Source organism: Phyllostomus discolor, chromosome 3 (genome assembly GCF_004126475.2).
Source record: "Phyllostomus discolor isolate MPI-MPIP mPhyDis1 chromosome 3, mPhyDis1.pri.v3, whole genome shotgun sequence".
NCBI lineage: Eukaryota > Metazoa > Chordata > Mammalia > Chiroptera > Phyllostomidae > Phyllostomus > Phyllostomus discolor.
Window position 1 is genome coordinate 165,053,162 of NC_040905.2, and position 26,263 is coordinate 165,079,424.

The following is a 26,263-nucleotide window of genomic DNA, read 5'->3' on the forward strand; positions in this document are numbered from 1 at the left end:
TATTTTGAAATATGTTATGCATATGAAAATATAGCATTAATATATGCAGTTAGAAGAATAAAAATAAATACCCATGTACCCAACACCTGGCTTAAGATGTAGAAGTTTACCTATTGCTTGGATGTTCCCTCCTAATAGTATTCCCCTCACCGCACTGCCACTCTCGTCCTACACAGGTCACTACTACTCTGAATTTTGTAACAAATGTGCCTTTGTTTTTCTTTAAGATTTTATTAAATAATGCATGCCTAAGTAATGTATTGCTTGGCTCTGCCTAGTTTTGAACTTTATATAAATGAATATACTAAATATATTCTTCTGTGACTTCTAAAGAAGTCAGTTTTTAAGATTCATCTATCTTGATAGCTAAAGATATTGTCCATTTCCTTTTACTGCTATATACTATTCCATTGTAAACATATACCCTACTTTGTCTGGCTGAAATGTTCCCAGTTTATTTGTTTGTTTGCTTGCTTAAAAAAAATTGCTTCTGTGAATGAACATTCTTGAACCTGTATCCCAGTGTACAAAAGCAAAGAGTTTTCTAAGGGTTTCCTAAGTAATGAAAGCTGGCTCTTATGGTATACAAATATTCAACTCTATTATAAAGCATTTTTCTACATACCCTGACTTTTTCCTAAGCTTCCTATTCTGTTCAAGTGGTGTTTTATTAATCCCTGCACCAACATCACACTATTTTAATTACCACAGCTTAATCAAAAATCACAGCAAGGCAAGTCTTGTTCAAGTCCCTATTTCGATCTTCAAGAGTTTGTTTATTCTTCAAAAGTCCTTTGTTTACCCAGTTAAACTTTAAAGTCTGTTGATTATACCAAAAAAAACAATTTGTATGTTAATCATAATTACTATGAACTATGAATAAATATGAAAGGGATGGACATTTTTCTATCCAACTATATGAAATACCTCTCCTTTTAGTTAGAACTTTAATAGCTTTTTTGGTAAATATTATACTAATCTATTTATTATTATTATTGTTTATTCTATTACAGTTGTCTCAATATTTATCCCTTTGCCTCCTCTGCCCAGCCCACCCCCTGCTCCCACAGTCAATCTCCACCCTCTTGTCCAACTCCATGGGTCATTCATACATGTTCTTTGACTAATCTTTTCTTCTTCTTTCTTTTTTTAACATTATATTTTATTGATTATGCTATTACAGTTGTCCTGTTTTTTCCCCTTTAATTCCTTCTATCCAGCACCCCTCACTCCCTCAGGCAATCACCCCACCATCATTCATGTCCATGGGTCATGCATTAAAGTTCTTTGGCTACTCCATTTCCTATACTGTACTCTACATCCCCATGGCTATTCTGTAACTACCTATTTGTACTTCTTAATCCCATAATCTCTTTACCCATTCCCCCAAAGCCCCTCCCATCTGGTAACCAACAAAATGCTCTCTATATCCATGACTTTGTCTCTGTCTTTCTTGTTTGCTTAGTTTGTTTTTGAGATTCAATTGTTCATAGATAATGTATTTTTTGCCATTTTATTGATCATAGTTTAGATCTTCTTTTTCTTAAATAAGTCCCTTTAAGATTTCACATGATAATGGTTTGGCGATGATGAACTGCTTTAGTTTTTTCTTGTCTGGGGAGCTCTTTATTTGCCCTTGATGCTAAATGATAGATGGGTAGAGAAATCTTGGCTGTAGGTCCCTGCTTTGCATGATTTTGAATATTTCTTGCCAATCCTTTCAAGCATGCAAAGTTTCTTTTGAGGAATCAGCTCAAAAGATGATGGGTAGAGAAATCTTGATGGGTAGAGAAATCTTGGCTGTAGGGTAGAGAAATCTTGGCTGTAGGTCCCTGCTTTGCATGATTTTGAATATTTCTTGCCAATCCTTTCAAGCATGCAAAGTTTCTTTTGAGGAATCAGCTGACGGTCCTATGGGAACTCCCCTGTAGGTAACTAACTTCTTGTCTCTTGCTGCTTTTATGATTCTCTCTTTATCTTTAACCTTTGGCATTTTAATTGTGATGTGTCTTGGAGTGGGCCTCTTTCCATCCTTCCTATTTAGGACACTGTGACTCTTGGACTTGCATGTCTATTTCCTTCACCAAATTAGGGAATTTGTCTTTCATTATTTTTTTAGATAGATTTCCAATTTCTTGCTCGTTCTCTTCTTCTGGAACCCCTATGATATGAATGTTGGACCTCTTGAAGTTGTCCCAGAGGCTGCTTATATAATGCTCAGGAGTTTTGCTTTTGTTTTGTTTTCTTTTTGGATTCTTTTTTCTCCCTGTTGTTCCAATTGGTTGTTTTTGCTTCCTTATGTTCCAAAACATTGATTTGATTCTCAGCTTCACCTACTCTACTGTTATTTCCCTGTATATTGTTCTTTATTTCAATTAGTGTATCCTTCATTTCTGACTGGATCTGTTTTCTGTTGTTTAGTCCTCACTAAGTTCCTTGAGCATTTTTATTACCAGTGTTTTGAACTCGGCACCAGACAGATTACTTATCTCCATTTCATTTCACTCTTTTTCTGGAGTTTTGATCTGTTCTTTCATTTGGGCCATGTTTCTTTGTCTCCTCATTTTGGCAGCCTCCCAGTGTTTGTTTCTATGTATTACATAGAGTTGCTTTGTCTCCGTGTCTTGGTAGTGTGGCCTAATGTAGTAGGTGTCCTTTAGGGTCCAGTGGCACAGTCTCCTCTGTCACCCAGTCTGGGTACTTGAGGTATGCCCTTCATGTGGGCTGCGTACACCTTCCTCTTTTAGTTGAGCCTTGGCTGCTATTGGCAGATCAATGGAAGGGATTTACCCAGGCCAGTCAGCTGCAAGAATTGACTGTGACCACTGAACACCAACTTCTGCCACCCTCCATGGAGGATCAGCTGTGCAGGAGCAGGGTGGTGGTGCTCTGACATGGTCTGTAGCTGTCCACTGGGTGTGCTGACTCTGGGGTTTCCTGGGTGGTGCAAGCCAAGGTCAGCCCCCATGTGTGCTTTGCCCAGGGCACCCTGCCTGAGCTATAAAGCAATCTGAGAAGGCTGCTACTTTTGCTGAACTTGGAGATTCCCAGGCACAGCCAAGTCGTGAATCTAGGCTGGCTGCTGCTAGTGCTGGGCCTGGGGCTCACTGAAGCCAGCTGTTGCTTATTTCAGAGAATTTAGGAAGTTGTGAAGCATGAGCCAAGACAAGCCATTTATATGGAAAAACAGCTTTAGTGGGTCTGTAAATTGGGTGGTATGGAGTCTCTGGGAATCTCCAAGGCAGGTCAAACAGTATTAGCCAGGCTGTTGGGGGAGGGTTTAGAAAAGGGACAATGGTCTCTGCTCAGCTTGATACCAGACACTTCAGTTACTCCCTATATAGCACTGGTGCCTTTCAAGCTACTACCCCAGTGCTGGAGCTCAGAGGGAGTGAGTCTGAGTAGGTGAGTCCCTGTGTGGATTCTTTAAGAGGAACTACTTAAGGCTCCAGCATTTTCTCCGACTTAATCCATGATGGCTTTGCAGCCAGATGTTGTGGGGACTTATTTTCCTCACACTGGAACACTGGGCTGGGAGCCTGGTGTGGGTCTGGGAGTCCTTGCTCCTGAGATCTCCCTCCAGAATTTTTATCTACTACACATGGGTGAGGGAACAGCCCATTCCATGTCTGCACTCCTACCAGTCTGGATGGATGTGGTTTCTTTAATTCCATGGTTGTCAGACTTCCATTCAACTCAATTTCTGGCAGTTCTGACTGATGGTCATTAAATATTTTAGTTGTAATTTTCATGTGGTTGTGCAAAGAGGCAAGCTATGTCTCCCTATTGTGCCATCTTGACTGAAGTCCCTTCCCCTTCTTTACACCACTCCCTTCTTCCCCCATTGTAGGAGACGGTTCTGCATGGTGTGGGCCCAGTTCCCACTCAGAGATGCACAGGACCCACGCCCACAGATAGGTTCTCCCATGGGGAATCAGGCCTGCAATGTGCCTAGGCTGCTTTGAGTCTTGCTCTTGCTAAAAAACTCCCTCACCCTGAATTGAGGACATTTATTGCAAAGTAACTTCCTAAACTCCATGCTAAGCCTTCCAAGGATGAGTGTACCTGTTCAACCACTTTTGCCTTTTCATTTGCAAATATCCCTCTTCCGTGATGTGATTAGCCACATTGGTTCCTTTGTTTTCCGTAACAGGTAACCACCTAAAGCAAACCTGTGCATAGTAGATGAGGACCATCATGTAATATGCTGAGAAACCCAATAAAGGCTGGTCATGGCAAGGGCCAAGGCTTTTGCTACCCTTGAGAGAAAAGCTTTGCTGTCCCTTTTCCTGCACTGGATGCAGTAGTCCATGTGAATGTCTCATTTCATCCATAATGACATAGACACTGCGGGCCAGAGTCTGTATCATCCCATCACCTCTAGTCACTGTCAGTCTGTTTTTGTTTCCACATCTCTGGTTCTGTTTTGCTCATTAGTTTATTTTGTTCATTAGATTCCTCTTAAAAGTGAGATAATATGAAATTTCTCTTTCTCTAATGGCTTATTTTACTTAGCATAATAGTCTCCAGCTCCACAAAAGGTAGGAGTTTCTTCTTTCTTTCTGCTGCATGGTATTCCATTGTGTAAATGTACCACAGTTTGTGATCCATTCATCTACTAATGGGCACTTAGACTGTTTCCAACACTTGGCTATTGTAAACAGCACTGGTATAAGCATAGGGGTACATAAGTCCTTTTGAATTCATGTTTTGGGATTCTTGGGGTATATTCACAGCAATGAATCACTGGGTCAAAAGGCAATGCCATTTTTAATTTTTTGAGGAAATTTCATACTGTTTTCCACAGTGGCTGCACCAGTCTACATTCCCACCAACAGTGCACTATGGTTCCCTTTTCTCCACATCCTTGCCAGCTCTTGTTATTTGTTAATTTATTAATGATGGCCATTTTTACAGGTGTGAGTTGATATCTCTTGTGGTTTTTGCATTTCTCTGATGGCTAGTGATGTTCAGCATTTTTTCACATGTCTATGGGTCATTTGTAAGTCTTCCTTGGAGAAGTGTCTATTCAGGTCCTTTGCCAACTTTCTAACTGGATTATCTGTCTTCCTGGTATTGAGTTGTATGAGTTCTTTATATATTTTGGAGATTAAACCCTTGTCCAATGTACCACTGGCAAATATGTTTTCCCATACAGTCTGTTCCCATTTCCCTTTGCTGAAGCTCTTTAATTTGATGTAGTCCCATTTGTTTATTCTTTTCCTGTACTTCCCTTGCCCAAGGAGACATAGCAGCAAAAATATTGCCACATGGGGTATCTGAAATTTTACTGCTTACGTTTTCTGCTGGAACTTTTATGGTATCATGACTTATATTTAAGTCTTTTGTCCATTTTTAGTTTATTCTGGTGTAAGGTATAAATTGGTGATCTAGTTTCATTTTTTTTGCCTGTACCAGTCTAATTCTCCCAACACCATTTATTGAAGGGGCCATTTTTACTCCATTGTATGTTTGTGCCTCCTTTGTCCAATATTGATTGACCATAGAGACGTGAGTTTATTTCTGGGCTCTCTATTCTGTTCCATTGATCTACATGTCTGTTCTAATGCCAATACCAGACTGTTTTGATTACAGTGGACTTGTAGTACACTTTGATATCGGGTATTGTGATATCTCCAACTTTGTTCTTTCTCAAGATTTGCTAAAGCTATTTGGGATCTTTTTTGGTTCCATATAAGTTTTTGAAATATTTGGTCTAAATCTGTGAAATATTCCATTGGTACTTTAATAGAACTACATTGAATCTTAAATTGCTGTTGAATCTTAGTACGAACATTTTAATGATGTTCATTCTTGCTATCCATGAACATGGTATATGCTTCCATTTATTTGTATCCTCCTCAATTTATTTCTTCAGTATTCTACAGTTTTCCAAGTACAGGTATATTACCTCCTTGGTTAAATTTACTCCTAGTTATTTTATTTTTCTTGTTGCTATAGTAAATGGGATTTTTTTCTTAGTTTCTCTTCCTGATAGTTCATTGTTGGTGCAAAAACTTTAATAGCTTTTAAACCCACCATGATTTCCTTGAAGTGTCTGCATTTTATTATTATTGATTCCTGTGGACTTCATAATTCTATAGCTACTATAAAATACAAAATTCTTTGAAATTACATTGTCTGTTGATAATATATGGAATTCAACTGACTTTGGTACATTGATTTAATGTACAGTAACCTAAGTGTATCTATTACTTCTAATAACTTATTTTAAAACTCTTACATAGTTATAGTTATTTCATCATAAGGACAATTTTAATTCCTCCTAATTACTTATTTTTTGTTTTGTTTCCTTGCCTACCTGGTTACTACACTGGCTAGAACCTCCAATAAAATGTTGAATTAAAGAGGGTATGGCAGACATTCCCTTCCCATTCTTCTCAGAGAGAAAGTTTCCAACATTCTATTATTAACTTTGGCTTTTGATATAAGCTTTTCTAGCTGCCCTTGATCAGGTTAAGAAACTTCCCTCTATTCCTAGTTGACTATGAGGTCAACTCTTCCCTCCCCACTAGGGAGGTCCCTCAACAATATTTGACATGGAAGCATAGGTTTCACATTCTCTCCATACAGAAAGGCACATTCCTAAGTGAAAGGAGGATCAAGCCAAGATAACATGACCAGTTCTTGCAAAATTTAGCAGTTAGATGAGTCAACACATCTCCCCTAGAGTGAGTAAAAGGGCTGATAGAGTTCACTCCACCAAAAGTTAGTTGTTTTTTAAGTGAGAGGGAGCATTTCCTGTAAGGCATCCCATTTCAAAGATGAGGTTTTGCACATGCTGAAGAAACTGTTTTGTAGAAAGTACATGGGGCAAGGATGGATAATAGGGGGATTAGAGGAATAATCCCTTGTGTCCTCAAGGACATATTTCCATATTTCTCAATAAATATGCAAAGAATGAAGAAATGCAGTCATTCTCACTTCCAAACATCTGCTTAGAGGTCAGGGATGAAAAGAACTTGCTATTTTACTACCCTCAAGGTATTACACCATCCTTTCTAGTTTTCCTTAAATTTTTCCTGCCCTTTGTAAATAGGCCCTTCTTATTGGTCTCTTCTCAAATTCTCCAATTTGAGTATTTCACCTGTTTCTTTCTAGGTCTCTGATACATTAAGTGAAAGTCAACAGAATGAGATCAGAGGATCTGATGTATAAAATAATGACTATAGTTAATAATATTGGAGAATTAAAAATTTGTTAAGAGAATAGAATTTACATGTTCACACCCATAAAAGTAAGTCAATAGAAGGTATAACTTGACTTTCATGTAGGGAATTCATTTTAATTGTATTTCTAAATGCCCGGTCATTGTTCTCTTCCAATAACACACAAGTCTTCTCACCACCTCTTCCATCGGAAACAGAAACCTTAACACGGGGACTGAATCATGTGGAAATTCATTATATAACTGCATCTATACACAAATAGCTTTAATGTTTTCACTATAGTGATAACTGATCAGGTTAAGCAACTGTAGTGGAATCAATTTTAACCCCAAAAATTAAATCTAAAAGAGATAGCATATCTTTCTTTTCTAGAAGTCAAGTTAATCCTTCATCAAACTGGTAGAAAACAATCACAATGGTTCAGTGGTCATCCCTCTCTGCTTAGGTTACATGTAAGTTTCTAGGGTAGTGAGGGGGAATGGCTTGTTGGTAATCAGTCATTTGTCTAAACAATTTGCCAAAGAGACGACCCTTTGTAACTATGGCTCCCTGAGGCCCAATTTCTTTTTGCTGTTTCCATGGGCCAATAACACTAGTTTCTGTGAGAATCTCTCTGGTCTTGTTTACCTAGACACAACTTCTTGCTCTTTCTGCAGGATGCAGAGTCAGGATCTGCACTTCTCTAGGGCTGCTCAACTTTCCTCCTTCTAGTGCAGGAGAATATTCTTCTGGTCTGCAGCAAGCCCTTCTATGAACTCCTAATTCTGCCAGCTCACACTGCTCCTTTCTATGAAACTATCTCTCCTTTTCTGGTTCCTATGTAGTACTTTAAGCCCTCCTATGGTTTGGCCTTTGAAAACAAAAGCCAAGAAGAATTCATGATGACTTCCCTTTTCCCTTTCAACCTTGCTGTTGACTTCCTTGAAAAAATAAAGTGACTTAATACATACCAAAGAGAAAGGGAAAGCATATTAACACAAATGAATATCTTAAAATACAACTAGTTACACTGTCCAAATAAATCCATTGGAGGAGGAAAAAGCTGTCATGTGATCTGTGATTTTGCCCTTGGTGTCTGCATTTGCATTTGCATGGACAGCATAGCTTTTACTCTTCCATACTGGACTGTCCCAGGTAGGTGGTGGTGCCTGAAACCTGTGATCCAAATATAAAGGTTTATCAAGAGACACAGACAGCTGGATTGAACAATATTGTGCCACTCAATCTCATTTTTTTATTTAAAAATGTAATTTTCTATTATATTAATTTAAAATAATTACTCTGTCATTACTCAATTTTTTAAAATCACATTTCTATACAGCTTTCAAAAGCAGGAAAACTTAGGTTCACAACTCCAAAAGCCTGATGCATTTCTCCTTCGTGTCAAAACCCTAACAGCCCTTTTTCAAGCAGAAGGAAGTTGCTTTCCAAAAAAAGAGAGAGAAAAGGCAAGATTTTATCATGAATTGATTACCAGAAAAAATTAACTGATTATTGTAGAATTAATCATTGCTCTAGAAGACTTCCAGTTCATTTCCAAAATTAAATGTAAGCTTTAAGGGGACTGTGTCCTTTTTTTCCAGATCTGATTGCAACAATATTAGTAGTAAAAATGGTTAATTACACTGATTTTCTAAAGCAGGATCACAACAAGATATTCCCCCACACACACACACACTTCCAATTGATTTTTTTTTTAACTTTTCAGCAACCATGCATTTAGTTTTTGCTAGCCAGCCAGAAATGTGTGGAGCATTGTTTTGTGTCCCTACTGAAGTCAGACCCAGCAGACTTTGAAGGGCTCATGAAAGGGCTGCGTAAGGATTCTAATACTTAAGCCCAGCAGGAGACCAGTCCAGCCCCTATAGAGCTCCCTCAAGATGTGACAGGAGCTATTGCATTTCCTGCTGTAAATGCAACCTCCTCCAACCTCAAATATCCTGTAATCCTTCAAGAATTAAGAAAGTTTCTACCCTGGCTTTTTAGTATATTTGGCTTAATTTACCTCCTCACTTCACCAGAAGGCCTTCCCAGATGCTGTCACATCACTGGATTTCTTACCAGAAAGAGCAAAATCAACTGCACTCAGTTTCTCTCAGAGCCAAATTCCGACATTCATTAATAGCCAAACTAAAATGACCAAAAACCTAAATTTATTAAGAACCCACCTAAAATAACCAATCACAAAGGAGTCCCAGCTGTTTAAAAACAAACAAACAAGAATAAAAAAACCTAGAGCAATAGGCAGGACCTTCAGTTGTCTTATGGCAAAACACCCCCAAATCCCACCCTCTCTTGTGGATCTCAGAATGGGGCAACCCAGACAAGTGGATTCAGTCCAGTCTGTTCATCTTCTTTATGTGTACTCTAAACAGGCAAAATGCAGATACAACATAGTATGGCTAGATGACCAATGAACAACCAAGGAATGCGACTGCCTAGTAATTGTCTTTAAAGTGACAAATAAAAATGAATACTCACTAAAAATGTTGAAGTCCCTGGGAAAATCTGCCAAGAAGGATCTTATCCCTATTCAGAATGTAATTATCTCTGTATAGTTTATACCCTGTGGAATTAGAAGTTATTATACAATGATGCTTTATTATAAACCTCAGACATTAATCTTTCCAAGGCTTTTTAGGGAATTTCTATACAACTAACTAATGCCCTTTTGTTAGTTGTTAGCCTACCTGGGAGAGACAGGATAATTTGGAGTCTCTGAAGTCTTAAAAGCAGGCAAATTCTTTCCACTTGTTTGAGCTTATTTACTGACTTAAAAAAAAAAAAACCTTCCAAGTGCAACATTCCACAAACCCCATCGACACTGTACTCCTAACACCTGGCTTAGTTGTCGAAAGGAAGAGAGTGGCTTGGGGCAGGAAGATTGAACTGAGCCAGCCCTGGCCTGTTTTCATTTATGAAATCCCCTCCATCAGTGAGCCCACAGAGAGGCAATGCTACAGAGACTTCTTGAAGCATCATTCTGCTTGAATTAATGTGTTGCTACCCAGAATCTGAGTGTTGAGCTTAGGAACTTGCATTTGGGGAGAAAGTACCACGTGTGTCTGTGTATGCAGTTTAGATTTACAGGGAAACCGAGGCAGGCATGTGGTTGACTTTATGCACATATCTGGGTTCTATAAATCACCAGCTTTACACGTTACTTAGAGTATTCCTACAGAGGGGATGCAAGCATTATTATAAAATTAAAACCATCTTCCCTTCCAGGGTATTTTTACACCTAGCTTATTGAATTAATTTTATATAAATCATTTTTCATGTCCTTTCTTTTAGTTGTTTGACTTATCATGTTCCAAAATTATTCTTATATGCATATTGTGATATATTCTTTGAAAGCTTAGAAAATTAACTAAAGCTATCTTAGAAATAATAAATTTTTAACTTTCTTTTTGTAAGATTTTATTTATTTATTTTTAGACAGAGGGGAAGGGAAGGAGAAAGAGGGAGAGAAACATCAATGTGTGGTTGCTTCTCACACACACCCCCACTGGGGACCTAGCCTGCAACCCAGGCATGTGCTTTGACTGGGAATCGAATCAGCGACCCTTGTTCACAGGCTGGTGCTCAACCCACTGAGCCATACCAGCCAGGGCACATTTTTTAACGTTCTGTTCACAAAATACATATGCAAAATTTAACAACTTTCATTGTTAAATGAAAACAGGGGGAAAAAACAGGAAAGATAAAAGGAAAACCATACCTGTTTATGTTAATAATAATGTATACTTAAGAATAACTTTAGTGAGAAATACAATACCCATATGAATAAAATGACAAAATTTTATCAAGGAACATTAAAATTTTTGACTACGTGAAAATACAGGAGGGGCAAAAGTAGGTTTACAGTTATGAGTACATGAAACAGTTTATTCTTGTATTATTGTTAATTACTGTATCATTTTCCATATGAACAACTGTAAACCTACTGTGCCCCACCCTATATATACCACATACATAGATAAAAAGAATGAATATTTTAACAAGGTCAATAGGTGTCAAATTAATATGACAGTGAAGAATTCTAATAAAAAAATAATTCGTTTTTTTGTAAATTGATAAAGTGGTCAAAGTTCATCCAGAAAGACTATGAACTGAAAAAGAAGAACAAGGTACATCAGCAGTAGTTAAGACATATTACAACAACAACAAAATACAATAATTATGACATTAGGACAAGAATAAAAAATGATCAAATACAATTGAGTACATAGGAGAAACTGATCCTACTAGTCTATACATTTCTAAAATGCAAATTTAACAAATTAGTGCTGTCCCCAATCAGTGGTTAAGGCTGTTGCAACAACTGGGTCAGTCACTTGTGGTCACCCAATCTTGTGCCTATTCTCCTGTATTTTGATAATTTCCCACATTATGAAAACTGCCTTCCAAAAACAAGTTCCAGAAAAATTGCTTCTCCAATCAGATTGTAACCGAAAAAGACACTGGCGGTCAGGCTGCCTGTCACTACCAAATCCAATAAGCAATGACAGATTGAATTTATAGGCAGTTTATTCAGATGGCCGGTGATCTGAGAAGATGGCAGGTTCATACCCTAACAAACCATCTTCCCTTCTCTTAACTGGCCAGATCTTTTATAAGGTGGTGGGGGAGGGTAAACAAAGTGTGGTGAGGGCTTTGAAATTCTTGTTCTTGGCAGTTAGCTGTTCCCAAGGTTGGTAGTGGGGGTGGGGGGTGTCACACAAAAGGCCTCTGATGCCTACAACTTGTCCCCAGGAGGTAATCTGTAGCCAGTACCCCAGAAGGTCAGTTGTTTTTCCAAGGAGCCAAGATGGCTTATCTGTAATTTCTGAAACAAAAGCTTAACATACATATTACTTGCTAGACTTACAACTTTTTACCTTAAGCTTAAATTTTCCAAGCCTTAAGTCCCCTATCAAGATGAAACCATGTGACACTTTTTCTCAAGAGTAAGTGAGAAGACCAGTTCTGAGTGTGGCCTAGCCTCGGTTCTGCTGGCACAGGAGGTAGCAGAGGCTGTGGCAGTCTCCCCACCTGGCCAGTCCTGTGGCAGAGCTCTGGGGATCAGTGTTGGAAGTTACCACCCTGCCCAACCCAGAGATACTGTGAGCCGCCCCAAATCCTCAGAATATTCTGTGTCTGCTTAAGCTAGCCTGAGAGGGTTCTATTGTTTACAACTAAGGTGCTGATAAAATTGGTCATTGATTTAAAGAAAAAAGCCATTTAAACCCTCACTTCATACCACACACATTCAAATAAATTTAAAGGAATTTGTTTTTAAATCAAATCAATTTTAAAATCTAGGGGGAAAATATAGGTGAGCTTTGGATAGAAAAAGACTATCAAAAAAGAGAGCAAAGATTTTTGGCTCTCCGAGAAGCACCATGGTGATCAGCAAGAACAAGTGCTTCATGAAAGGCGGCAAAAAGGGAGCCAAGAAGAGAGTGGCTGATCCTTTTTCTAAGAAAGACCAGTGTGTGTGAAAGCATCAGCTATGTTCAATATAAGAAATATGGAAAACCCACTAGTCGTGAGAATTCAAGGAACCAAAATTGCATCTGACGGTCTTAAGGCTCATGTTTTTGAAGTGAGTCTAGCTAATCTGCAGAATTACGAAGTTGTATTTAGAAAATGCAAGCTAATTGCTGAGGATGTTCAGGGCAAAAACTGTCCAACTCATTTCCATGGCGTGGATCTTGCCCATGATAAAATGTGCTCCATGGTCAAAAATGGCAGGCCGGGATTGAAGCTAATATTGGTATTAAGACTGCCGATGATTATTTGCTTCATCTATTCTGTGTTGGTTTGACTGAGCACAACAGTTAGATTCAGAAGACCTCTTATGCTCAGCGTCAACAGGTCTGCCAACTCAGGAAGAACATAAGGGAAATCATGACCCAAGAGGTCCAGACAAATGACTTGAAAGAAGTGGTCAATAAATTGATTCCAGATAACACTAGAAAAGACATAGAAAAAAGGCTGGCCAATCTATGTATCTACTTTATGAAGTCTTTGTTAGAAAAGTCAAAATGCTAAAGAAGCCCAAGTTCAAACTGGGAAAACTCGTGGAGATTCATGGGGAAGGCAGCAGAACTGAAAAAGCTACTGGGGATGAGACAGGGAAGTTGAACAAGCCGATATCAAGATATGAGCCCCAGTCCAAGAATCTGTTTAAAATTCAGACATTTAATGGTGACAAATTAAAAATTCTATTTGTTTGGGAAGGGAGGGGAAAGCAAAAAAGAAAACAAAGAAATGTAAATATATTTTAGCCCTTAAAACATTAATTTCTCTACTGTCAATGATGACAGGTACAAAAGGCTAATAAATATGTATTTCCTTGCTTATTTATATATTTTTTATAAAGCTCACTAGTAATGTTTAAAATACAGTAAAAATAAGATATTCTTCTTACCAAGTTAGCAAAGATTATATTGGTAATATTAATACTCAATTCCAATAAAATTTTATTCATTTACTCAATTGGCAGGAAGGTGAATTGGTACAAACTTTCTGAAATACAATTTCACTATATATGTATTTATTTCATATATAGTAAAATATGTTTTAAAGAATACATATGTAATTTCTTTAAAAATATACATAAAGGGCCTTTAAAATATTTATGCTCTACATGACTCTAGCACTTTTACTTCTAAGAATCTGTCTTAAAGAAATAAATTATTTATACTTTTTATATTACTTTCACAAGCAGAAAAACAAAGATAATACAAAAGTACTAAATAAAGCTTTAACAGAGAAGAAGACTGCAATGAAATCTTCCAGCAACACTAATTTAACGTAACACTGCCCATCCAAACATTCACAATTACATATAAATGAATGAAAGTCAAGAAGGACAAATTTGGTCTACAAATCAGAAACTTATAAAAACAAGATAACTATACCCTTCAGACATATCGGGAGGAAACTCAGTAAAGGTGACCACATTCTCTCTCCCATATTCTCTCTGGGAAGCAGAAGAGAAGGAAGGCACAGCCAGAGGCTCACATGTCCCTATAACCTAAGCAACCACAGGGAAAAGCAGGAAAGGTTTTAAAGTTCTCTGAGGGTTTCCTCCAGTCCTAGGCTGAGGTGGGCATTTATTTCACCCACACTGCCCAGAAATACAGTAGGGGGACTGAAAGAAGATCACAGAAGAAGATTTTATCTTCTCTATTATAACAGTCTCAATAACACCAAAGTTATTTATTCCTACCCCAAACCAAAGACAACTCTCACTGGAAGCTCATGGTAGATACCAAGAAACAAACTGGATGAGGGTAGAAAGGACCACAAGGTGTCCGTGTAAGGCCAGTACCAGACCAGGCAGGTCAGCAACTTCCTGGGGCACAAGCCAGGGGGATCAGGAAGATAGAAAAGAAGTGTGAGCTATTTTCTAAATTAAAATTAGGATACATAGTCTTAACAGTTTCCACTGTACTTGCAGAGGCTGCAAGACAGAATATTAACATTAGAACTATTCCAGAAGACCCAGTCATATGGAGTCTGTGAGTCTAATATTCTACCAGTACGTACAAAATGGCATCCAATGGGGGCCTATCCTTCAGGGTAAGCCAGGATATTGTGGGCTGCCCTGGTGCTCTCAGGATACAGCCTCTGCCTTAGTTTGGTTACAGATATAATTAGCTAAAGGGTAAGATCCACAATTTAAAAAGTTTTGGAAGCAAAAAATGAACATAAGTCTAGCTAGGTACAGTAAATCTGAAAAGTATAGTAAAATGTAAAATAATTACTTCATCGAAGTTTTTATTAACAGTGTTGACCTGATCACTTAAACCTGGAAGTCACTTGTCTTAAGAACTAGATACTTAAATTTTGGATAATTCTCCAAAGACTTTTAGTAAAGTATTTATTCCATTCCCCATTTGTAACTCCCACAGTTGTTTTTAAATATCACCTTGATACAGGGTACAGCCAAGAGGAGGGCCCCAAATAGGGCTTTGGAATGGGGTTCAGAACTCAAGATGTTCAGGAAATATTAGGATGTCCCCCCTCCACCCCCAAAGGTGTGGATTGGAGGAAGGGACACATGGAATAGGGCCATTAAGAGCTCTTTTACATAGCAACAGCTTTGCAGCTAACCTCTGGCATGGTCATTTAACATATCTATAACTTTAACTGGTTACATAGATATGTTAAATAGCTGTGGCCATGCTCTGAGCCAGGGGAATGGAAGTAACTCCCTCCCAAGACACAACTGGGAGGCAACTCCCCCTAGTTAACAGGGCCTGCAAGAGAGCTTGGAGATGATTGGCTCCACAACATGGGGCCAGGCCTGCCCAGACCCACTTTGACAGCCCAGTAAAGCTGGAAGGATATGGGAGTGCTGGCAAGTGTAGCCAATTGTGGGCGGAGTCAGAAATGGGGCTGCAGAGGAAGATTGGCATGGGGATTTAAATAGGAGACTTGGCAGCCATTGGAGAGAGAACCCCGCAGCTTTGCCAAAGTGAGGACCCCTGAAGCTTTAGTAGGGGGAACCACCATGCGGCTTTAGCAGAGAATTGCCACTCCACTTTAGCAGAGTGGCGATCCCCCATCCCCGCAGCTTTGCGGAGAGATCCACATAACTTTGCCAGAGTGCAGACCCCTGCAGCTTTGGTAGATGAGGACCATACAGCTTTGGGGTGCTCCCTCTGACTGCCTGGCTTGGGAAGCAGGAGAGACTGCCTGGAAGAAGGGTGAAAGAACTCTTGCCAGTAGGCCATGAGAAGGTGCCACATGGCTTTGGATTAATTAGAGATCCTGCCTGGGTGGCAACACAGCTGATGGTGCCAGTGGCCTGAAATAGGGATGTTTGCTTCTTTTCCTGAGATATGGTAGCCCAAATTAGGGCAGGGGGAGAAGAAAGCATTGTGGGCATCTGTGGGTATCCTAAAAGACTTTGAAATTTTAATGAAGACGTTAGGTCACTACTTTAAGTCTGCATAGCATTAAATAAACATTTCCTTTCCTTTTCACAAATCTCTGGCGTTGAGAGATGTATTTCCTATAAGGAGGCAGACAATCAAGCCCAGTAGGAGGTCCTTTCGATAATAGTATATCACCCCTGGCCCCCTTTGTTCTGTAACAACCTCAGTTATAGGATGATTGAGATATCTGGGTCAACCAACTTCAAAATGCCATAAAAACACCAGATTTGATATAATATTATATATCAACTGTAAATTAAAAAAATAGTTTTTTAAATATTAAATTAAAAAATTTTTAATGATGCCACAAAACATCAGCATGAGGCAGAGAACACTAGAACAAAAGGGTTCAAAACTGCCAATGACACCAGTGGGTGTGGGAGGCGGGTCCTCTGGTCAGAGACTGCTCTGCAGAGAAAGGAGGGGCTGCGTCTGTCTGCTGAGTCCCACCTGTATGAATGGAAATCAACACCAGTAACATCTTTAACATCCTCTGAAGACATAAGGGACAGATTCAGGCTGGGTTTTTAACTCATTCTAGCAATTTTAACTTTTCCAACTTTGAATCTATCTAACACTGGAAACATAACTGATATATAATTAACTTTTCATGGGGGTTGTAGGAGACTGTTCTGTGTGGTGTGGGCCACGCTCCCACTCGGAGATGCACAGGACCCACGCCCACAGATAGGTTCTCCCGTGGGGAATCAGGCCTGCAATGTGCCTGGGCCGCTTTGAGTCTTGCTCTTGCTAAAAAACTCCCTCACCCTGAATTGAGGACATTTACTGCAAAGTAACTTCCTAAACTCCATGCTAAGCCTTCCAAGGATGAGTGTACCTGTTCAACCACTTTTGCCTTTTCATTTGCAAATATCCCTCTTCTGTGATGTGATTAGCAGCATTGGTTCCTTTGTCTTCTGTAAAAGGTAACCACTTAAAGTGAACCTGTGCATAGTTAATGAGGACCTTCTCAAAATGTGCCCAGAGATAGAAATAAAGGCCTGTCATGGCGGAGGCCATGGGTTTTTGCTCCCCTTGAGAGAGAAGCCACTTGCACTTTTCCTCCACAGGACTCCGTAGTCCGTGTGAATGTCTTTCCCCCATCCACAATGTTGTGGACCCCACAAGCCAGGGTCCACATCAGGGGGTCATTGTTCCAACAATGATAACCACAGGTGACAAGAAATCAGAGCCAAAACCTCTCAATTCCTGAGATGGAAACTAAGATACAGGTACCACAGCCAAGGAGGGCAAGCACACACAGATGACCCACTTCTGCCTCAGGGGGAAAGTGACAAAAATAATAACATAGGAGTTTCTCAAGACAGAAACAACCATGATTTCAAAATTCCAGAATGTGCCATATGGCATAACTAGAAAATAATCATCATTTTCTTCTTGAATATCTAAGGAAAAATTACATGATTTAATTGAAGGTATAAACTATATGTCCTTAAAAACCTATTTTAGTATTATTTATCAACATATGAAACAAAAATCTATCTCATAGGAGTCAATTAATTATTTCATCAGTTAATGCAGAAACCAGCTCAGGGCTAGCCTTTACTCTAACATGAAGTAGAAAGGTCCTTCTTCAAGCGTTATTCTCATTCAAGAAAGATATTTAAGATATGTTTTACAAGAAAATGTATGGCTAAAACTAGAGAGTGTCAAGATCTTTCTCCCCAAAACTACTATTTCTGCTCCCTTTCTACCATACTGCTCAGCAAGTTATTGTCCATTCCACATGGCCCAGGCTCAGGACATGAAGAGAGGCCCTTTAACAACCAAAACTGAAACAAAAAGTTCTGGTGTGAAGGAAACTCATCTTGTTTTCAAGGCCCTTTTTCATACAGATGCCACCCTGGCCTTTTTTCTGTGACATACAGCCCCTTTCAGCTCCTGGAAACTAATTCTCTAGGCTCTTGGTCACTCTCAGCCTTTCCTATAGGGCTTCTGTATTCCTTGTGTGTTAACTGGTCCACCAGCACTCAAACCATCCTGCCCCCATCAAGCAAGGTTTTCTCCCTCCACCCCACAGCAATACCAACAATTTAAACGCTGGGAGGTCCCAGCCTCAGCCCAATTCCTAAGCCCATGAGGATGGAGAAGAGGACATCAACACCATGCTGCCACCCCCATCTGATGGAACCAACACTAGGTCAATTGTACATAGCCAAGGCACATAGTAAGCCTCCTTCAGAACAATGAGGTCTGTGCAGAAGGTATTCATCCATGTAATATGGAAAAGAGACATTTATTGAAGAAGATGCAAAATACAAGAAGCATTGTACATCGGACAAGGATACCTCAGTCCCCTTCAAGGTAGGCACCTTATGACCTCACACAGTTCTCCCAGTCACCATCAACTGCCCCATCATATTTTCCTGAATCTCATCAATGGTCTGTAATTTCTTCCCTTTCAAAGGTGATTTTAGTTTTGGAAAAAGCCAGAAGTTGCAGGGCGCCAAATCTGGGCAGTAGGGGCACTGAGTCACCTTGGTGATTTGATGTTTTGCCAAAATACTCTTCATGAGACCTGATGCATGAGCAGGCACATTGTCATGATGAAGCTGCCAATCACCAGTTGCCCATAGCTGTGGCCATTTTCATTGCACATCATCTCTCAACCTATGGGGAACATTGAGGTAGTACTCCTTATTAATTGTTTGGCCTAAAGGGGTATATTCATGATGGACAACACCTTCCCAATCCAAAAACATAGGTAACATGGTCTTGATCTTGCTGTGGTTTTGCCATGCCTTCTTCAGGCATGCAGGTCCAGGCAATATCCATTGGAATGACTGGACCTTTGTTTCCAGATCATACCCATAGCCGTAGACCCATGATTCATCCCTGGTTATGACCTTCTTAAGGAAACTTGGTTCACTTTGAATCAAGTTATCAACAACTACAGTACGATGTTCCTTCTGCTCTGGGGGCAGAAGCTGTGGAATGAATTTTGCCATTTTGTGTCAAGATCCTGAGTCAAAATCTCAGACACAGTAGTTTTTGGAATCCCTAGATCAGCTTCTAGTTCTTGCACTGTAAGACACTGATCTTTGTTGATTGCAGCCCATACATGCACAACATTCTCAAGTGTTCTGTTCGTTACAGTCCTTCCAGATCATAGATCACTTTCAATAGATTCTCAGCCATCTTTGAAGAGTTTGTACCACATTTTTATTTGCACGGGATGCATTGCATCATCCCTGAAAGCCTTCTGAATCATCCAAGTAGTTTTCACAGAGGAATGTTCAAGCTTAATGCAAAATTTGATGCAGATTCATTATTCTACTTACTCAGTCATTTTGAATGTGACAGCCACATAGTATACATGCTCACTCAATTGTGTCTACCATCCCCACTGACTAGTACATGAAGTCATCATTGTTCATGCATGTGCATTCCAGTCCACTATTCTTGGCTGTCAGGTTACATCAATGTCATGCAAATTGTTCTCATTATATTAACAATGGCTGGACCTTTCTGGACAGTCCTCATATAACCCCCCCCCCATCTCTCATCATGTTGGAGCTCTCCAAAGGGTAGAGCTTGTATCTCAGTTTCCCAATTAACACTCTCATTGCTCATCAGAACGAGAGCCATGTGCATCACAGCCTGGGCCTGAGAGCCTATGTAGTTTTATGGCTTCCTCCCTGTGGGCTAGATCTGGCTGCCTCTGACTTGGTCTGCACACAAGTAGGCAAACTACCTGGCGCTGAACAACTGCCATCTGGATGAGTTTGCATATATGCTGGTCAGTCTTTGTTTTCCCCTCAACCCTAACCATCCTCCACCCTTCTGTGCCCCAGGAGGCTGACATCATGGATTCCCTCACTGCTGTCTCCAGACTGGGTTGACTAATGATAGGTACCAGGAGGAGATGGGAGAGAAGGAGAAGAGGTCAGGGTATTTCTTCTCCATGTCCTCTGCTGTGGACTGAATGTTTATGACCCCCTAAAATTCATACACTGAAATTCTATTGTCCAGCATGATGGCATTAGGAGGTGGGGCCTGTGGGAAGTAGTTAGGTCATGAGAGTAGAGCCCTCATAATAGGATTAGTACTCTTATGAGAGAGACCCCAGAGAGCTCTCTCACTTTCCCACCATGTGAGGACATGAAGTCTGAAACCCAGAAGAGGGTCTTTCCCTGACTAGACTGGCACTTCTATCTCAGACTTCTAGCCTCCAGAACTGCCACCCCATCCCACTTGCCATATTCACCAACCCCCCTACCTAAGACAACTCTGCTCTATGAATAGGGAATGTCCAACCTCTGCATCCCACTAAGTGTCCCAATCATTCTATGCCCCTAGGCATTAGGCTCTGCCTATTCAGAACACTGCGCTGGAGTCTCTCCACATGCCATCCACACAAGCAAGACACTCATGACTTCAATGTCAACCTGGACCATTTCTGATATAGACTGTCCCAATTCACACTACTCATGCACACCATGCTTCTGACTTACCTTGCACTAACAATCAGTACCTCACTCTGGGCTCTTTCCCTTGTATGGAAGCCCAGCTCTACCCTGACTCCCAGCTTCCATGTGCTGTTCAGGGTCTAAGCTGCCCCCATACCTGCTCTTCGATCCTGTAACTCTGTTCCTACTACCTTCTTGTAATCCATTGCAGTTCCAGATCTGCCACAGGGGGGAATAAGGAGAGGCAAGTCATAAGAACCTTCCACTGAATAATCCCCTCAAATTCTGACAAATTCCATATTCGTAAAACTGAGCGATATTTGGGATCATCTATAGGTGCATTGTGGTATTGGGTGACTTTGGATTGGCCAATAATACTTACTCTTAGAATTCTCTGCACTTTGCACTTCCTGTTCTTGCTAAAGAGGTCTTCATGACTAACTGCTATATACTTCCTCATCCAGTGTCTGACCTCACTCTCTGGGAGGCCCACTTCACTCTGGCAGTATCTACCTCAGACATCAAATGAAACACAACTTCTCCTGTTCCCTGAGAGCCTTCTCTTTGCTCTCCAAAATGCCCCTCCCTTTCTTCTGAGCATCCTAGCCCTCCCCCTTCAGAACATCCCCCTACTGCTTAATAAACAATTCTTACATCTTCCTCCAAAACAATTCCCCTTCTTCCCTTACCATTTTCATTTACATACTGATGTCAGAAAGGAGGTCTGGGTGAGGAAGGGCTATAGCCAGGAGGGAAGAAGATACATTATCTTCCTTGCAATTTACTTACAAGGTCTTTTTTTTCCTCCTTTCAAAATGTGAAGGGAACTACACAAGCTGGAACAAATTTCTTTCAAGCCTGTTTAGCCTTTCTTTTGCTTTTTCCATTATCATTTTTATAGTGGAGATTTCAGTGAGGATTCACAGTGAGTCATTTTATGAGGCCGCTCCATCTGTACCATCTGCAAGCATGACTTTCCCATCACTCTAGACATTACGTATCTCCTTATGGCAGGCGGACAGGGGGTGGAGATTGCCAAGCTAGGTCACATGCCAGGAGTCCATCACTCATCTGAAGGGGGCGGGCAGGGTCTGCTTACAATTACATTCAACTCCTGGTTCTGGATAATATGTCCCTCTGGCTTCAAATTCTTTCTTACCAGCTCCCTGCTGGGCCCAGGAGGAGATAGAGTCCTGCGTTTTTGGTTCCTCTCCTTTTCTCTCTCTCTGATCCTCCTCCCCTTTCTCATTCTCTATTGTTCCCATCTCTCTATTTCTCTTTCTTGTTTTTAAAGGGAGGGGGAGGGAGGGAGAGAGGGAGAGAAACATCAACTGGTTGTGCCCCAACCAGGGACCTGGCTTGCAACCCAGCATGTACCCTGACCAGGAATCAAACTGGTGACATTTCAATTCACAGGCTGGTGTTCAGTCCACTGGGCCACATCAGCACCATTGAGCCACACCAGCCATGGCCATTTCTCTTTCCATCATTCCATTTCTATGTCATTCCACATCTCTCTTCATTTCCTTCTCCTTCTTTCTCTCTTTCCATCTCTCCCTCACCTATCTCCCACTGGGCCTTATTCTTGAGCTTCCCGCTCTTGTCTTTCTCTCTTTTCTGTCCTTCTCACTGCCCCTGGTACTTTACAAGAGAAAGGAAATTTTCATGTTACGCTAACAAGGAATACAGCTGTTTCTCACAATGTAACCAGAATGTCAGGATGCAGATTAAAACCTTGTTTTAAAAATCTATCTTCTAAGGGAATGAATCTCATGTTTAAGATGTTTTTGACTCATCAGGACTTGTATATAATGCTAATTTCTGGAAAAAATATAAGCCTTTAGGGGGAGGGATATAAAATCCATTTGTAAAATGAGGATGGGGAGAGCAGTCAACACTGAATGAAGAAGCAGGACTCTCTGAAACAGTTATTTCATAGATACTAGTCACTGATGCAATTTAAAATTTCATTTAGAAAAAATACCCTTGGTGTCAATCATTTCCATTCTATTCCATTCATCATAAAGCATCATAACCAGACATGAGGAGCTTAAACAAAAATGCCCTTGTACATTCATTTACAAATAATTTACATCTTACTTAAAAAATCTACATAAATTTATAAACAAAGGCTTCCAAATCTTCAACACTATCAATTCAACTTAAAAGATGTCTAATGCTGGTGAAAGGAAAAACATCTGTCTTTAATAACTAGTAGAGCTGTTTAATAACTAGAATAGCTCTACTATTCATCTATTAAACAGATGAATCTACTTCATGATTTTTTGACACCCACCTTGTTAAATCTCCTGTTTAGAGGGAGGGGAAGAGAGGGAGAGAGGGGGCTAATCAAGGGGGCTAATTGGGCTTTTATTTTTTAGCATCGCAGAGATACTCTTGCAGGTTGCATTAGGCACTCTTGAGTTTTCACAGTGAAATCAATTTGGGTTCAAGTTCCTGCTTTACCAGCTTACACATTACATGTCAATTACTTACCTCCAAAAGTCTCATTTTCCTCACCTGTGAATGTGCACAATAACAATTATCCTGTAGGATTCTTAGGAAAAGCTAATGAAATACTCTTTCCCTACTCCAGGAGAAGTTATTAAATAATGCCTGAGACCTTTCCCTTCTTAATAAGGATTCCACTAGTTTCTATAGATTAAGTCTCCAATTAAAACTACCCAATGATGTTGATCAATGAATAATTGTTTTTAAATTATTTGATAGCTTTTCACACAATTTATTTCATTGTCTCATCCTTAGAACTTCAGTCACAGTAATAGTAAGAGCTAATATTTATTTACCCCAGTGCAGAGCTAGGTGTTTTACATACATTAACACATTTTGTCTTACGACAACATTTTAAAGTGGATATTTTCCTCATTTTTCACAAAACTGAGGCTCACACTTGCCTAACATCACATCACTAATAAGTGGCACGGCTGAAAATTGAAACCCAAGCTCTGATCCCTCAACAGTGGTAGAACGAGAGGGTAAGATGGAGTGTTCAGCTAATCCTAACTCCCCCTAATAAATTGGTGACTACTGAGCACTGTCATCACAGCTCATTTGGCTAACAGATAGGTGTCTGAGGCATTGTTTTTTTTTTAACCTATGAACAATCTAGAAAGCTCACAGCAATGTCTCATGTGAACTAACAACAGTGCTGCCTCAGCATTTCTCCATCAAAAATCAAATGTGGACTCAGTGGGATAACCATTTTGAAAAGAGCCTGAGTCTTAGATTTGAGTCCTAACTCTGAGTGTGAGCTGTGTCCCTTGGTAAAATCCTACCAGCTCTCCAACACTCCATTTCCTCGGCTTTCAAATGTTAAAATGTGGCTAGTATAAAACATGGAGGATTGAGCTAAACAATATCTGTAAAAGTATTTTTTACATAAATGTACTTTTATTTTCCAACATAACTTTTCCAAGAAATAGACAATATGAAAAGCTAAGCTTCCCTGAGATAAGTGTGAGACTGAGAGATAGTTGATCTGTGGGTCACGTGACCAGTGCAAGAGCATCATATCTGCTGCTACATATCATGTAGAAACTCCACCAATGGGATGGGTGGGGATGGTGGAACTTTTGACAACACACCAGTAAAACTAAAAAGAATGCATCATTAATTCAGGACAGAGAAAAGGTAACTTGTGGCAGACAAAAAAAGTCTATACTTTTTCCATACATTAACTTCTTTTTTACATTTTTATCTACACATTAACATCATTTCATCATTTATGGAATTGAACTTGCAATTTACTCCAAGGCCTAAATATAAATATACATATAGTTTGTGGAATTTGATTCCATTTGCCCAAAGATGGTTCATGTCCATCAACAGTTGTGGTGTCAGTGATCACAAGTATCTGTTGCTTCAACTGCCAACTCTTTGGTGGGTAGATAGGTCATTTTTGTAGCTATTGTCTCTTCTCTCTTGGGACCTACCAAAGGATTTGGGGTACAACAAATGCTTTCTTGGACCTTGTGAGTTTCCATTTTGTCATCACTCATTTGGGATTCAACATGGGCATGAACCTAATGTAGGAGACCAGTGGCATATAGATCCATGGTTGCAGAATCATCAGAAAATAGAAGCCAACTCTTTCTGTCCTTACTGTTGGATCCAGGTGGAAGGTTTGCTCCCTAAACCATTTCTCATCAGATAGTTGCTGAGCTGGGAAGCGGATGAGGAGAAGGAGTGGGCAGATAACCAATTGAATGGAAATCAGTTCTCACATGGGATCATCATCAGTAATTGGGGATCAGCATCCTAGGATTCAAGGACCTAATCTGCAACTTTCTGTGTGACCTGGACAATTCCCTTTCTCCTCTCATCTCAGTGATCTCATCTATAAAATTATAGGTGTCAACAAAATGGTCTCTTTCTGAGCACAAGACTCAATCCAGTAATGTTCAGGGTTAACTGGACTGAGCAAAACTAAAATATTGTTATTTTTTATCAGACTCATTTTGTTACTTACTCCAAGAAAAACAGAAGAGTCCTATTTTCAAAAACAAATAGTTTAAGAAAAACAAACTGTTAGCTCCAGAGAGGTAATTCCGCTTTGCTTTCCATGGTGGGCTTTAGGATCAGAATGCTGAATGTAATCTGAACCCGGGAATGAAACATGGAATTAAATCACCTAGCATAATGTCAATGCCCAGTAAATGTTATTTCCCTTTATACGCCTTTTCCCAGGCCCTTCAGTATATTCCTGACACTAAAAAAATGAAGGCTTCCCAAATATCTGCCTCAAGAAACACATCTCACCCACGCAGTGCCAGCAATGACAAAAGAAATCCCAATTTTTAATGCAGATGTTGTAGAACTCATTGCTTCCTTGCCTACTGGCACAGAAACTGAGATCTGACACTCGGGGCATCATTTTTTTCTTTGCACAAATGAGCACTGGGCCCTTTGCTTAGAAACAGTTAAATTGATTTGTCTCCAAAATGGCACACATGAAAAGAAGAAAAACAACTGAAATGAACAGTTTCTTCTTGTCTTGCAGGGAGCTCAAGAGCCTTTCTGTTCAAACTTCATTTTCCTAGTAGTAGGACAGTCATGAGAAATGTGAAAAGACTACTCAAAATTAGGCTCATTTTGGAGGCCAGATGTGTTAAAAAAAAAAAAAAAAAAAAGCCCCTCCCACCCAATCTTAAGAGAGAAGACACAGAGGGAAGAAATCAGGACACAGACTTCTGATAGCTACTACACTGCCATTTGGTGAATTGTTACACCAAACATTTCAGCCAGCCTATTGACTAGGATAACAAATTACAAAGCACAAATGCCAGATTCCAATAGACTTCTCATTCTTTGACTCAGATTCAGCAGCAAAGACTCACGATGTTTATGGAACCAGTATCTAAATGGATAAAACAATTTTAAAAAGAAAAGCAGAGACCAATAGAAAGAAAGCAGCCTTCTGGTGCACTGACATGTGGCCACAGGCCAGACACAATCATTGTAATGAGGCCTGTGTTCTCCCCACAAGTCTGACATGGTAGCCCAAGCTCAGCTGATAGAAGATGTCAATTAACCAATGGCTCCTTTCCTTGGGACAAGAATTTAAGGGGAGCTGCCTGTCATTGTCTCTGCAGTTTTGGCCTATTCAGCAGCTCCATTTTGCTGCAAGAATAGCCTACTGGACACCTTAGGCCAACAGCAGAATTGGTTCTGCTCCACACTCCATGGAGGT

At 39.9% G+C, this 26,263-nt stretch overlaps 1 pseudogene; it reads left to right on the top strand.

Annotated features, from left to right (window-relative positions):
* Positions 1 to 12,567: 12,567 nt before the first annotated feature.
* On the top strand, positions 12,568 to 21,082 carry LOC114490683 (annotated as a pseudogene).
* Positions 21,083 to 26,263: the final 5,181 nt, after the last annotated feature.